Genomic DNA, 14,319 nt, shown 5'->3' with positions numbered 1-14,319 from the left:
TGGATAACCTTTCAAACATATGTAAAATAATATCGATGAATTCCAAATAACAAAAATATACAAGTTTATCTAATTATTCTAACTTACTTTTTCCAATCCTTTGTCAAGAGGAAAAACTCCTATTGAAATTAAAATGTATTTAAAGACATTGTCAGAGTTAATCAACTTGCATAGAAGTAGTTTATCACAGAAAAAAAATTGATTTTAATCAATAGCCATTGGTGTCTAAGAATGGAATTATGAATGAATCTTATATTTAATTTACTTGTGCTAAGAAAATATTGTCTAGAGACTAAAAATCAAAGCACTAAGATATGATAGCAATTTGAGAATGCAAGATTCTAGACTTCAGAGGACCTAACAATTTAGATCTCTATGCTGAAAAATAACAAATATTTTAGGTGCACACTAAACTAGAGATCTAATATACAAGTGAAATCTCCCTTGAAAATACTAGTGACAGCTATTTGCAAAGTAGATCTCCCAGAAAAATAACATACACTTCAAGTACAAATTATACTAGATCACTGACATACTAGGCATGATTTCAAATATGTAAACAATAATGAAACTATATAATGCTCTAACAATCACATAAACATAGTAACGCGATCTGGTCAGATCGGATCACATTATAGGGATATTGGGCTCAATGGATTGAGTCTAGTTATCTTACTTGCTTATTTAGTTTAGTTAGAGCTTTAGTAGGTTAGAATTTTATTTAATTAGTTTTATCTAATTATGCAGTTTTAGAAAAATATTTTCAGAATATTCTACAGATATCCAAATAATATCAAATCAATTGGATAAGATCATCAACCTTTATACCTACAACTTTGGTATTCACGATTTCTTCAGATTCAGAATCTATGTGCAGCGAAACAAAGGATTAACCCGAGAAAATAAGGAAGACTACTTTAGTTAAATTTGTTTAGAACTTTTTGATTTAATCTCTATAAATATGGCTTTATGACTTCTATCTTAGACATGCTTGGTGTAACGCCCCCATCTAGCACGGGCATGTGCACACCCACACGCCCACAAGGCACGCGCGGCGCACGCGACAGGACGAACAGGGCCCGTCACGCACAAATACACTCCTATGCACATATAATCGTAACATCATCAAATAATACATGCTAACATATTCATACTCACATAATCCAACACCAAATAAATCTATTAACATATGAATATCCAAGTCTACAATAATATACACTAGACCACTACCTAATCTAGTAGGACCCACACAGGTCACAACAAACCATCAAGATATAATTTAACAACTGATACACGAGTGCACTATAATTTAACATGTACTATACAAACCATCGACTGATACAATAAAATACAAATATAACAAACGACGATACAACTCAATATTTGGTTAAACTATCTTTAATACCACTTCACGCCTATAACTCACCTCATCTTTGCTCTAAAATATATCATCAGGATATTTCAAGTCGGTATCACGTACCATAATATCTATGGAGGTTAGAAAAAAATAAAGAGAGTCATGAGCAAAAGGCTCAATAAATAGACCTTACCCCAAATCAGTTATGCCAAACAGAGAGTAAATCATGTACTAGATAATATGAATCAGAAAGAGCATCATGTCATGAATGAGTATATGAATGTATCCTCAATAATATATAAATGAAAAGTAGATAATATGTCATAACTAATAAAAGTATATAATCATTGACAATGAATAAGCAAATCTCTATGTCATACTATCATCACAACTCTCTCTCTCTCTTAAATATAACACATGATGCATGCCGACCATGATTATGTTATGATATTAAATGTAACCATATATGATGTATATTGATCACTCAATAATTAGGTAATCAAATGATAATAAAATCATATGCATTTCTCAACATCTCAATCATCAATGTCAGCTCTATATATCATCATCATACTAGATCACTGTGCACAGTCAACACTCGGACTCGGTCTTAACATCATGTCCGAAGGCTTAGAGCATACTCTGCCACCTATAAGAGTATCTCAAATATAACCATACCCCGCCATCCGCTAGGGTATCAACATCCATCCAAACGGACACCTTTTCTAGCTGATAGAAACCTTGTGATGATAGCTCGCCACATATGTCTTGGCGAACGGCATGTGTCCGAATGTTTGTTACGCACACAGACTAATGACCTCAAATGTAAAGCCAATAGGATCGCGACTATGTCGATGATCAATCATCTCCCACTCATGTATCCTTACGTTTTCTATCAACTATCCTATCAATCACATTTCATGCTTTCCTTCTAAATGACAAATCATATGCATATATCCAATACGATAACAAGTCACTACATAATAGGAATTTAGGTGAAGTAGGAATCAAGAGAAAAATGATGCAATGTAGTCAATATATGCATACTCATGCTATAGATCAACTAGACATAACCTTACAATAATATAATCATCTCTTATCATCTCTATTTATCATCATCATACTCATATCTAAGATTAGCATAATTATATGCATGATAAAAATATGCTTGACTGTAATCATCTCTAGATAAAGTCATATAATTATGTTGGAAGCCAAAACATGCATATACATAATATATAATATAACATAATTTGAAAAAGGCGTTTAGGGGATAAGACTACTCACTTTCGATCAGAAAACCCAACACACGTATTCCTCACATCCATCAATCAACCGTCACACATCACTAGCAAGGTCCACGAGGTCTCAAATAAGAGGGTTGGAATCTGAAAAATGTTTAAGTAATATAAAATTAGTTATTTATCCAATTGGGATCTATTTGTGTAACATATGATGATTTATTAGGTTTAAAATTTCTTCTTTTGTTTTTATTAAATAATTTGATCTATATGATAGATCTAATTATAATAATATTAATATGTTATTTTTCTAATTGTAGATTTATGTATAAAACCATAGTTTGCTAATTATATATTAAGTATATAATAGTCATCTCTTTTGATAAAAAACAATATAAAAGAGCTAATGCACAATAACATAATTTAAAATACAAGCACCTATATTATATAATATTATATAATTATACTATAATTATTTTGTCACTACTACCCTTATTAAGCAAATTAAGAGTTGCATATAAAATAATCTTTAATTAATCATGTAATATAAACATTAAGTAAGCCTACTATTATATTACATGCATAATAATATATAATAAGTTGTACATATATATACCTAATTATAAAGACAAGTATTAATCTAATAAAAATATATAAAGTTAAAAATATATATTTATGTACAAATATTTATAATTATAATTAACTGAAATTACACTAATTACACTTATCTAATAACCATGTTACTAAATATATCTATTCTTGAAAAATTAAACTAAAAATCTAATTTAGATTAACTAAATAACATAATTAATTTAGACATGTGTTTTAATTCTAGAGAAGGTAAAACGAAGAGAGGAAAAAAAGGAGTAGAGGAAAAAAGGAGTAGAGGAAAAAGGAGTAGAAGAAGAGAAGGGAAGGGAGGGAGGCTCACCTAGGCTGCGACGGTGGCGGTGGCGGTGGCGGCGGCGACGGCGACGGTGATAGCGACATCGGCAGGCCGGCATCGATAAGAGAAGGGAAAGAGAGCTCGAGAGAGAGAGAGGTGATTGAGAGAGAGGGAGGAGGGTAAGAAAGAAAACGAGAGTTAGAGAGAGCACTAAAGAGAGAGAAGGTGGTGAGGAGTGCGGCGGCGATGACGGCGACGACGAGAAGCCGTCGGCGAGGAGAGAAAGAGAGAGGTGATAGAGAGAGAAAGAGAAAGAGAGGAGGGTAAGAAAGAGAGAACGAGAGAGTTAGAGAGAGAAGGTGGTGAGAGGTGCGGCGGCGACAGCGGCGACGGCGAGGAGAGAAAGAGGGAGGTGATAGAGAGAGAAAAAAAGGAGGGTAAGAGAGAGAGTGAGAGAGGGAACAAGCGAGTTAGAGAGAGAACGAGCGAGTTAGAGAGAGCTATAGAGAGAGACGGTGAGGGGGGGTTGCGGCAGCAACGGCGGTAGGCCGACGACGGCGGTAGGCCGGCATAGGCAAGGGAAGGAGAGAAAGAGAGAGCTCGAGAGGGAGAGGTGATTGAGAGAGAGAGGGTAAGAGAGAGAGTGAGAGAGAGTGTGAGAAAGAGTTAGAGAGAGTTGGAAAGAGACCTATAAAGAGGGAGAGAGAGAGAGGCGGTGAGTGGTGGCAGTGACGGCGGTGGTAGGCCGGCGTTGACGAGAGAGAGAGAGAGAGAATAGGTGAGAGCGAGAGACCGAAAGAGAGGGAGAGATTTAGAAGGAGAGAGAGAGGCGGTGAAGGAGGGGAAGGGCGGTAGCTGCGGTAGCAGCGGGGCCTGCCGCAACTAGCTAGCCCAGCCTAATTGGCCTGGCTGGTGGTTGTGGGCACACGTGGCGCCCTTAATGTGTGCCTACAATTTGCAGGGCACGAGCTTGTGCCATGCAACAATTTTTTTTAATTTCTTTCTTTTGTCTTCTTTTTATATTTAATTTATATATTATTATTATTGTTATTAGTATTATTATTATTTTTTATTTTATTTTTATTTATTTATTTATTTATTTTTTAGGTTATTACACTTGGAATAAAAAATTAGTTGGCTTTTGCCTTGACATCTCTCTCATTTAAGCTGCTAGCCTCTACATCTCTCTCCTCCTCCTTTACCAACCAACATTATCTCTTTCATTGACACGGTCTCGTCTAATTTTTAATCTCCCTCTGCCGCCGATCCCCCTAGTCCCATAGGGTAGGCCTATTTCTTCCCTTTCATTTCTTTATCTTAACCATCTCTACCTTCCGTACGGTTTTTACTATAGTTGTAGGCCAATTAGAGCCTTCAACCATTTATCACATCCGCATCCGTAAACCACCACCACCATCATCTATTACTGAGCCATATCCATCAACTACTCGGCCTCCACTCCATCATCATCTTCATCCTATATTTAGGAATTCGTGCCTCCACCCAAGGATCACAAATCTTATGTAGACCTGAATCTCAATCGCTATGAATCGGATCAAGCCGATTCATAATAATTGGTATCAGAGCCAACAATCCTCGGACCATCATGGCTATCACAAGATTGAAGGCAGCTAAGCAAATGAACGACCAAGGCGTGGAAACGGACCACATGGCTCCATCAAGTTCGCCATCCCTATAAAGTTCACAAGGACGAACTAAAGGCCTTTCCGATCTCTCGGAAACCCTAACGCTCGTGGCGCAAACGATGTTAGAGATCAAGGCATCCCTGGTGGACATGAACCGAAATCTTCTAAGGTATATACTTGAGCATATCAACCATAAGGAAGATAATCAAGGCGACATCCCGCCTAGAAATGAGGAAGAACCAGCGAGGGCTGCAGCTTTTGTGGCTCCACCGCCGGTTGCTGCCCAACCAGATCATCAACCTCCACCTCAAGACCAACAAGGGTCAACTCTATAAGTACTATGCCCTTGGTGTGACAAACCACAACATCGACTTGCAAAATTTTCATCCTTATGTCCTAGACCACCTTTGACAGCAAACTATGAAGAAGACTCATGGCTTATGGGATGAGTACGGTGAACCACCCCCCGCCCCCATTAACCAAGGGCAAAGGTGAAGGTGAAGAACCAGTAAGAGGCCAAAGACAAGTTAGGTGCATTCACTTGGGAGCATAAGACGGACTCAAGCCAAGTTGATCCCATCAACTTAATTGTAAATTGTGTCCAGACTTTCTTTGTGTTTCATACCTGAAGACACTTGCAAGGACCAAATGTGATCAAACTCGAGCTAGAGAAGATGAACTCGGACTTGGCTCAAATGTTGGAAGCAAGGATTCAACAATCACAAAAGGTTTGGAAACCACCATGCCTTGAGGACAAGGTGAACGGAAGCGTAGTGGAATGATGCGATATGGGTCATATTAGATCACATCATGGGGACATTGGGCTCAATGGATTGAGTCTAGTTATCTTATTTGCTTATTTGGTTTAATTAGAGCCTTAGCAGGTTAGGATTTTATTTAATTAGCTAAATCTAATTTTAAGTAGTTTTAGAAAAATATTCTCAAAATATTCTACAGATGTCTGAATAATATCAAACTAGTTGGATAAGATCGCCAACCTTCATATCTACAACTTTGGTATTTACAACTTCTCCAGATTAGGAATCTATGTATAATAAAATGAATAATTAATCTGAGAAGATAAGGAAGACTGATTTAGTTAAATTTGTTTAGGACATTTTGATTTAATCTCTATAAATAGGCCTTTATGGCTTGTATCTTAGGCATGCTTGGAATGAAAGTGATATGATCTCCTCTTTTGGCCAAGGCTCAATTTATTTCGATTTTCAGATCTGGATAATATCTGACACAGAACTTTGGATATAGATCCCGAAAGATGCCGCCATCGGATCGACATGAGATTTTGATTGGGATCTCGAGATATTTTCTGATTAGTGGACGAACATCGGGGAGTCTATCTTAGGATCCATAGATGGAGGCACAAAATCCTTGGTGATGGTGGAGGTTGGTGGACCGGTGTTAGCGTAGTGGGACCGGTGAATAAGTGGTGGTGGAAGGGTTATGGATGATGGAAGTGTTAGGGCAAAGTAATGGATAGATTGGAAGAAGGAGGAGGAGTGGGTCGCCTCTAAGGGACTAGGGTGATTGGCTGGTCGAGGGAGGTTAGAAGCGGCAACGCCGGGGAATGAGAGAATGGGAGAGAAGAAGACGAAGGAGATAAGGCAAAATTCAATTCATTCAGTAATCATTTCATGGTTGCCATCCACACCTTTAGAGGCTAACCAAACAATTCAAAAATAGCAATTATTAACCCTAAAATAGTAGATTTTCGCCGACCACGTTCGAACGCACATTTTGCGTTCTCTGTATGTACAAACACGATGCAGGTGTTCGCAGGCGTGTTCGAACACAGATTTCGCACTCTTTGGATGTGCAAACTTGATGTAGGCGTTCACAAGGGCGTTCAAACGCACTCCACCTGTGTTCGAATGCGAAATACAAAAACTTACCTTTTTAAGAATTAAACACTAAAATAAGAAATAAAGACATCCCTAAAGTTGTATTAATGCTCGAAACGACATCGGTGAAGTTCGAATTGTATTAGAAAGATTAGTAGGCTTTTGCTCTAGCATCTCTCTCATCTAAGCTACTGGCCTCTACATCTCTCTCCTTCTCCTTTACCAACTAGTGCCACATCTTTCGTTGGCTCGGTCTCATCTAGCTTTCAATCTCCCTCTGCTGCCGATCCCTATAGTCTCGTAGGGCAGGCTTACTTCTCCCACTTTGTCTCTTTATCTTAACTATTTCTATCTCCCATATGATTTTTACCATAGTTGTAAGCTAATCATAGCCTGCAACCATCTATCACATTCGCATATGCATCTACAAACCACCACCACCATCATCTATTATCGAGCCACATCCATCAACTACTCGGCCTCCACTCCATCATCACCTCCATCCTATACCTAGGAATCCGTGGCTCCACCCAAAGATCCTAAATTCCCTACAGATCTGAATCTTAACCGCTACGAATCAGATCAAGCCGATTCGTAACACGTAGTGGTTTTTACATAGAAAAATCTCTTTCATTCTAGAGAGAAGATGGCACTTACAACCCCCACTATAGATAAAAGATAACACTTACAACCTAAACCACTAGCGTAACGCTCTCGCCTGACATAGGCACGTGCACACCCACGCAACCACACGGCACGCGCGGTGCACGTGACAGGATGGGCGGGGCCCGTCATGCACAGATACACTCCCGTGCCTATATAATTATGACATCATCAAATAAAACTTGTTAATATATCTATGCTCACATAATCTATCACCAAATAAATTATATTATTAATTAAATAAACCTATTAATATATAAATATCTAAGTCTATAATAATATATACTAGACCACTATATAATCTAGTAGGGCCCACACAGGCCATGATAAACTATCAAGATATAATTAAAATAACTAATGCATGAGTACACTATAATCTAACATGTATTATACAACTCATCATCTGACACAATAAAGTACAAATACAACAAATAACGATACAACTCAATTGCTATATAAAATATTATCTATACCGTTTCGCACCTATAGCTCATCTTATCATTCTAAAATATCTTCTTAGGATGTCTCAAGTTACAATCACATACCACATATCTGAGGGGGTTAGAAAAGAAATAAAGAGAGTCATGAGCAAAAGGCTTATTGAATAGACCTTACCCCCTGAATTAGTGATGTCAAACAAAGAGTAAATTATGTACTGGATAATATGAATTACATAGAAACATCATATCATGAATGAGTATATGAATGTATTCTCAATAATATATAGATGAAATATAGATATCATGCCATAACTAATCAAAGTATGTAATTCTCAACAATGTATAAATAAATCTCTATGTCATACTCTCATTATAACTCTCTTCCAAATATGACACATATAATGCATGCCAACCATGACCATGCTATGATATCAAATGCAACCACATATGATGTATATTGATCATTCGATAATTAGGTATATTAGATGATAATGAAATCATATGTAATTCTTAACATCTTAGTCATTAATGTTATCTCTAAATGTAATCATCATACTAGACCACTATGCACAGTCAACATTCGATACTCGGTTTCATAATTCAGCCTGAAGGCTCAAAGCATACCCTGCCAACTGTTAAAGGTACTCAATTATATAATCATACCCTGCCAACCGTTAAGGGTATCATTATCATCTAGATCCGGGTACCCAACTAGCTAATAGAAACTACATGAGAATAACTTGCCACATATGCCCTAGCAAACGGTATGTGTTCGAACAATCAATCATCTCTAGGCATGCCTTGACCCTCACACCTACTCGAGTATCCTCATGCTTTCTACCAACTATCATATCAATTATATTTCATGATTCTCTTCTAAATGATAGATCATATGCATTTTATCTATTACTATAACAAATCATGCATATTAGGAATTTAGGTGGAAGATGAGTCAAAAGAGATATAATGCGATGCAATATAAATCATACATCTATCATATGCATACTCATGCTAAAGATTATCTCGATATAAGGTTATAACAGTATAGTCATCTCTATATATCACCAGCATACTCATATCCAAGATCAGTCTAATCGAATGCATGATAAAATATGCTCGACTAAAACTATTGCTAAATAAGATCATATAAACATGCTTGAGGCTAAAACATGCATATATATTATATAATATATCATAATTTGGGAAAGTGTCTAGGGGATAAGACTACTCACATCTAATTAGAAGATACAAACCACATATTCCTCCCATCCATCAATCAAACGTCAACTCATCGATAGGGTCTACGGGGTCTCAAATAAGGGTTCAGGATCTGAAAGTGTTTATGTAACATGAAATTAGCCGTTTATCTAATTAAAATCTGTTCGTGTAAAATATGATGATTAATTAGGTTTTAGAATTTCTACTTATCTTTATAACTGGTTAGATTTATAATTATAAATAAAATGTAAATATAGATAAGAACCTAACTATAATTAAGTAGTGGTTCTCACTCTATCTTGAGTAAATGGGGACTATGTAGTCTTTTTTTTTATAAAATAATAAAATAAATAAATAAATAAGCCTAGTATTTTATTTGTTACAAAATAATAATATATAAATAATTGTTAGAATTACTTAAAATGTATATCATAAGAATATTAATATATAAATCTAAAATTATAATTTACAAATCTATCTATTAATCTAATAGAAACATAAATAAATAAACAAATAATAAATATAAGTATTACCTATATCTATGAGTAATAGTTTATAACCTAATTAATCATCAATTATACTAATTATAATTAATAATAATCATATGGAAGAATATATATTATTGTTAAAATAATTAATATCTAAATAATCTATTTGCATTAATTAAGAAAGAAATATAAATAAATAAATAATAATAAAAAATGCAATAAGACCACTGTTACAATGCTGGCTGACAACCCAACACTACTAAAAATAGTGCTGAGCCCCAACAAGGGAAAAAAGAAAACAACAGAGGAAGAAGAAGAAGAAGAAAGGAAGGGAAGGGAAGGAGGAAGGGAAGGGAAGGGAGGGGAGGGGATCGGGCGGCGAGAAGGGGCTCGGTTGTTGTTGGCCAACTAGCAGTTGGCCTCTCATCGACGGGGCGGTGACAATAGTAGAGAGAGAGAGAGAGAGAGAGAGAGAGAGAGAGAGAGAGAGAGAGAGAGGCAGTACTAGGGGAGGAAGGCGGCGGCTGCGGGGGCGTCGGGGCCCACCACGGCCAGCTGGCCGTAGCCGGTTGGCTACGGCAGTTGCGGTGGTTGCGTGGCGCCCCTCCACGCGGCTTCACATGGGCACGAGGACTGCCATAGTGTGGTCGGCCACGTCATGCCCATAATTTTTTTTAAGGTTGGGTTGTTATAGCTAGATATAATTTAAAAACTCTCTTTGTAACACTCGTCACCAAATACACATGTCCCTTACGTGAGTGGAACCCATATGATTTTTACGTGACATGTTGGTCAATATTTTAACAATAAATAAGAGAAAAGTTCATATTTTCACAAATAATGCAAATAAAAAGAAGCTCATAATATCATAAGCCACAAAACCCTAAAGTACATATTCAAAAACATATGCAATTGCCTATACAGGGGCTAAGCCATCTAGCTTAATTTTTCAATAATAAAATAAATAAACTTATAAAATAATTCTTTGCTAACTCCTCCACAAACTCGGGCTTATCTATTAATCTAAAAAATATTTTCACTAAAAGGTGGTGAGCATAAAGCTTAGTAAATATCCATTTTTACAATCTAAAAGTAGTGTAAATAAAGATGCAATAATAGATAAATATGTATATACACATCATGATCAAAATTAGTGTATTAGTACCACATACTTATTATATTCATCTAATAACATGACATGCATCAATTCGAACTATCATGTCCTTAACTTGAACTCACATCAAGCTCTGCCCATAGGCCACGCCAATACTATATAATAGGATATGCACTGCTTTAGACTTTTAAGTCTTTAACTAAGGCTCATGCACAATCGTGTTCATATTTTGCATCAACACTCACACTCACATTTTATCATACAAGCACCCCCATGGGTAGACCCTAACGGTAGCTCTCCAACCTATTACCTAGCAAACATCATGATTAATTGTTCGCCACTGTAGACTAAGGACCTCAGTCATAAATCCATCACATAGGTTAGTTATAACAACTTGTACAAAAATAAAAAAAAATCTACATGGCATGATGTGGCCAGCCTCGTGCCAATTTGGGTTGGTGTGTGCTGAGGGCGCCATGCGCCCCGAGCCACTGGCCAGCTAACCTAACTGGGCTAGCTGGCTTGGCGGGCCCCGCCACCGCTGCAATTGCCTTCCACTAGGCCCCCACCGCCTTTCTCTATCTTCTTTTTGCTCTCTTTCTTTCAATCTCTCTCTCTCTCTCTCTCTCTCTCTCTCTCTCTCTCTCTCTCTCTTTGTCTTTTCCCCTCTTGCTGATGCTGGCCTAACCCTGCTGTTGCCGTCATCGCTACTAAGGTGAGCCCCTCACCTTGCTTATTTTCTCTTCCTCTCTCCTTCTCCTCTCTCTCTCTCTAGTAGTCTTGGTCTTAGGTCCGTCGGACCCAAGCCCCCGACGAGAGGCCGGTCGCTAGCTTGCCAGTAGCGGTCGAGCCCCTCCCCGCCAGCCCGACCTTCCCTCCCTCCCCTCCTCTCTCTTTTCTTCTTCTTCCTTTCTTCCTTTCTTCCTTCCTTTCTTCCTTCCTTCCTTCCTTCCTTTCTTTCTTTCTTTCTTCTTGTTCTCGCTCCTCGGTTCCTCCTCCTCTTCTTGTTGCAATGGTGCTGGGCTCGGCCTAGCACCGTAGCAAAGAGGATTTTTGTTTTTTTATTTGTTTCTGTTAATTATATAATTTATTTTCTAATGTTAGGTAAATTAGTTTATTTAGATAATTAATTATTTTGGTAATCTACACTCACCAGTATAATTATTAGCTAAGTGTTTTAGTATAATAAGTTATAAAAAATATAATTATAAATATTCTGAAAAGATATTTTGGAGCAAAGATGAATTGAACTATAGACGTGAAATGATATAGAAGATAGTTTATCTAGATATTGAGTTGTATCGATATATATTTTTATATACCATTATATTAGATCATGATTGGTATAATAAGAAATGTTTGTACAGGTCGGATGTTATTGTATTAGTTGTAATTATTATATCTTGACGGTTTGTCATAGTCAGTGTGGGCTCTACCAAATGATGAGTTGCTAGATTATGTAGTTGTTTAGTATGGTAGTTATGGATTTAGATATGGATAAGTTAATAGGTTTAATTTGATGATATCATGATTTATTGTATGATGGATTATATGAGCATAGGAGTGTATCTGTGCGTTACCGCCTCACCCATCCAAGCTCATGTATCGCATGTGCCGTGTGGGTGCGTGGGCATGCACGTGCCCATTGTCGAGCGGGAGGTGTTGCATTAGTATCACACACTAGTACTACATTCTATGCCATCACCTCTACATCATTACACCATCATATGAAAACTCATGAGCCATCACTCACGGATGCCCTTATCCTATATTATCGAGTACCGCTAGGTCTATGTCATTCTAACCCTCTTTGATACTTGAATACATAACTATCGTTAATTGATAGTAAATCGTTCATTGTCCGACAAAATAGTTACCTAATTGCTTGTGATTAATAGAATAAGACCTCAATTGTGGGCCTAATATATATATATATATATATATACATACATACTCTTATCCCTAACTCTAGGTAGAAAGGTGTCGGATACTATCGAGACGTAGAAGTCATCCTTTTATGGTCGTGCACGTGTGCAAGTGACATGATATTATACAACACAATAAGTATAATGGAACACACATAATTATCATGTATTATGTGTTATCACACATAATTATGCCCATGGGTATAGATAGTAATTATGATAAATGTAATTATGTCAAACAGTAGTAAAATTAATATGGACTACTTGTTTAATAACAATAAATAAATACATGCATGTGCATGATATGAATATGATGATGTTATAAAGTAAAACATCTCATTCTCTATATTATTCCTAGACTATAGGAGTTTCACTTGCGTGACGTCATTTTCCTTGTACAACTCCAATTGCGCTATAAAATCATCATCGCATGGTAGAGAGTCCACCTTGATAATGAAGATAAATACAATTATGAGCACAACATTCCTTAATAGCTAATTAGATGGTCCTACTAACGTTCATTATGACTTGGGTAGGTCCATATAAGAATTTCTATGTTTGTTAATTAGGTAGAGCTGGTATAATTGTACCGATGCCTGACACATTATTTAAAGTAATTTAAAACGATTTACTTTGAGTTATCATTCCACTAATTATTATAGATTTAAAGTAAATCAAATAGGCAACATTTAATTAATCCGCTTCATTAAATAAGACAACTTATTTAATACAAAATTCCACAGTAATATGTATTAATTCTTCGATACGAGCATTTAATACGGATACACCCTGATCACCGACTCACTTGCTAAAATTAATTTAACCAAAATTATAATCGACCACGCTAAACTCTAATTAGATCTAATTCCCTATTATGAGAAATTAATAACTAATAACGGCACTATCAAGCTATAGTCTGAATCATTAAAAGTTAATATATAGCAGCTAATTATAACTAATAAGCCGCCCGCCAAAAATGATTAATTAAAGTTGAAGTTTGGCATGATTAACTAAATAAAAGGTGAAAGTAAATTAAAATAAATTAAAATGCAATTATTCTATTTGGGCCAGCCCAAGGTCCGAAATAGTAGGTTGGGCTGCAACTAACCCAAATGCCATAACACTAACCCACCACGAAGCCCAAATTATTTAAGAAAACTGTTTGTGTTGGGTTATAGTCCAACCCACCACCAACTTGGGCTAAACTATCTACAGCCCTAGCCACCACTAATTTGAGCTAGGATGTCTATAGCCCCACCTACCACAAACTAGTGCTAGGCTGCATACAGCCCAACCACACTACAAACTCAGGTTGAACTGCACCCAACTAAGCCCCAGCACAGCTTGACACACTCCACCCCTCCTTCCTTCCTCACCTCGACGAAAAGGAGGAAGAAAGGATGGCTGCTAGTAGTCATCGTTGTCGACAGTTGAGGCCATCATATTGACTAATACCTTGTCTATGGACAAAGGCACCTATGA

Source organism: Typha angustifolia, chromosome 10, assembly GCF_048772165.1.
Source record: "Typha angustifolia cultivar Huaian chromosome 10, ASM4877216v1, whole genome shotgun sequence".
In the NCBI taxonomy this organism is placed as follows: domain Eukaryota; kingdom Viridiplantae; phylum Streptophyta; class Magnoliopsida; order Poales; family Typhaceae; genus Typha; species Typha angustifolia.
The sequence above is the reverse complement of the archived record's forward strand: the minus strand, read 5'-3'. Positions refer to the sequence as shown.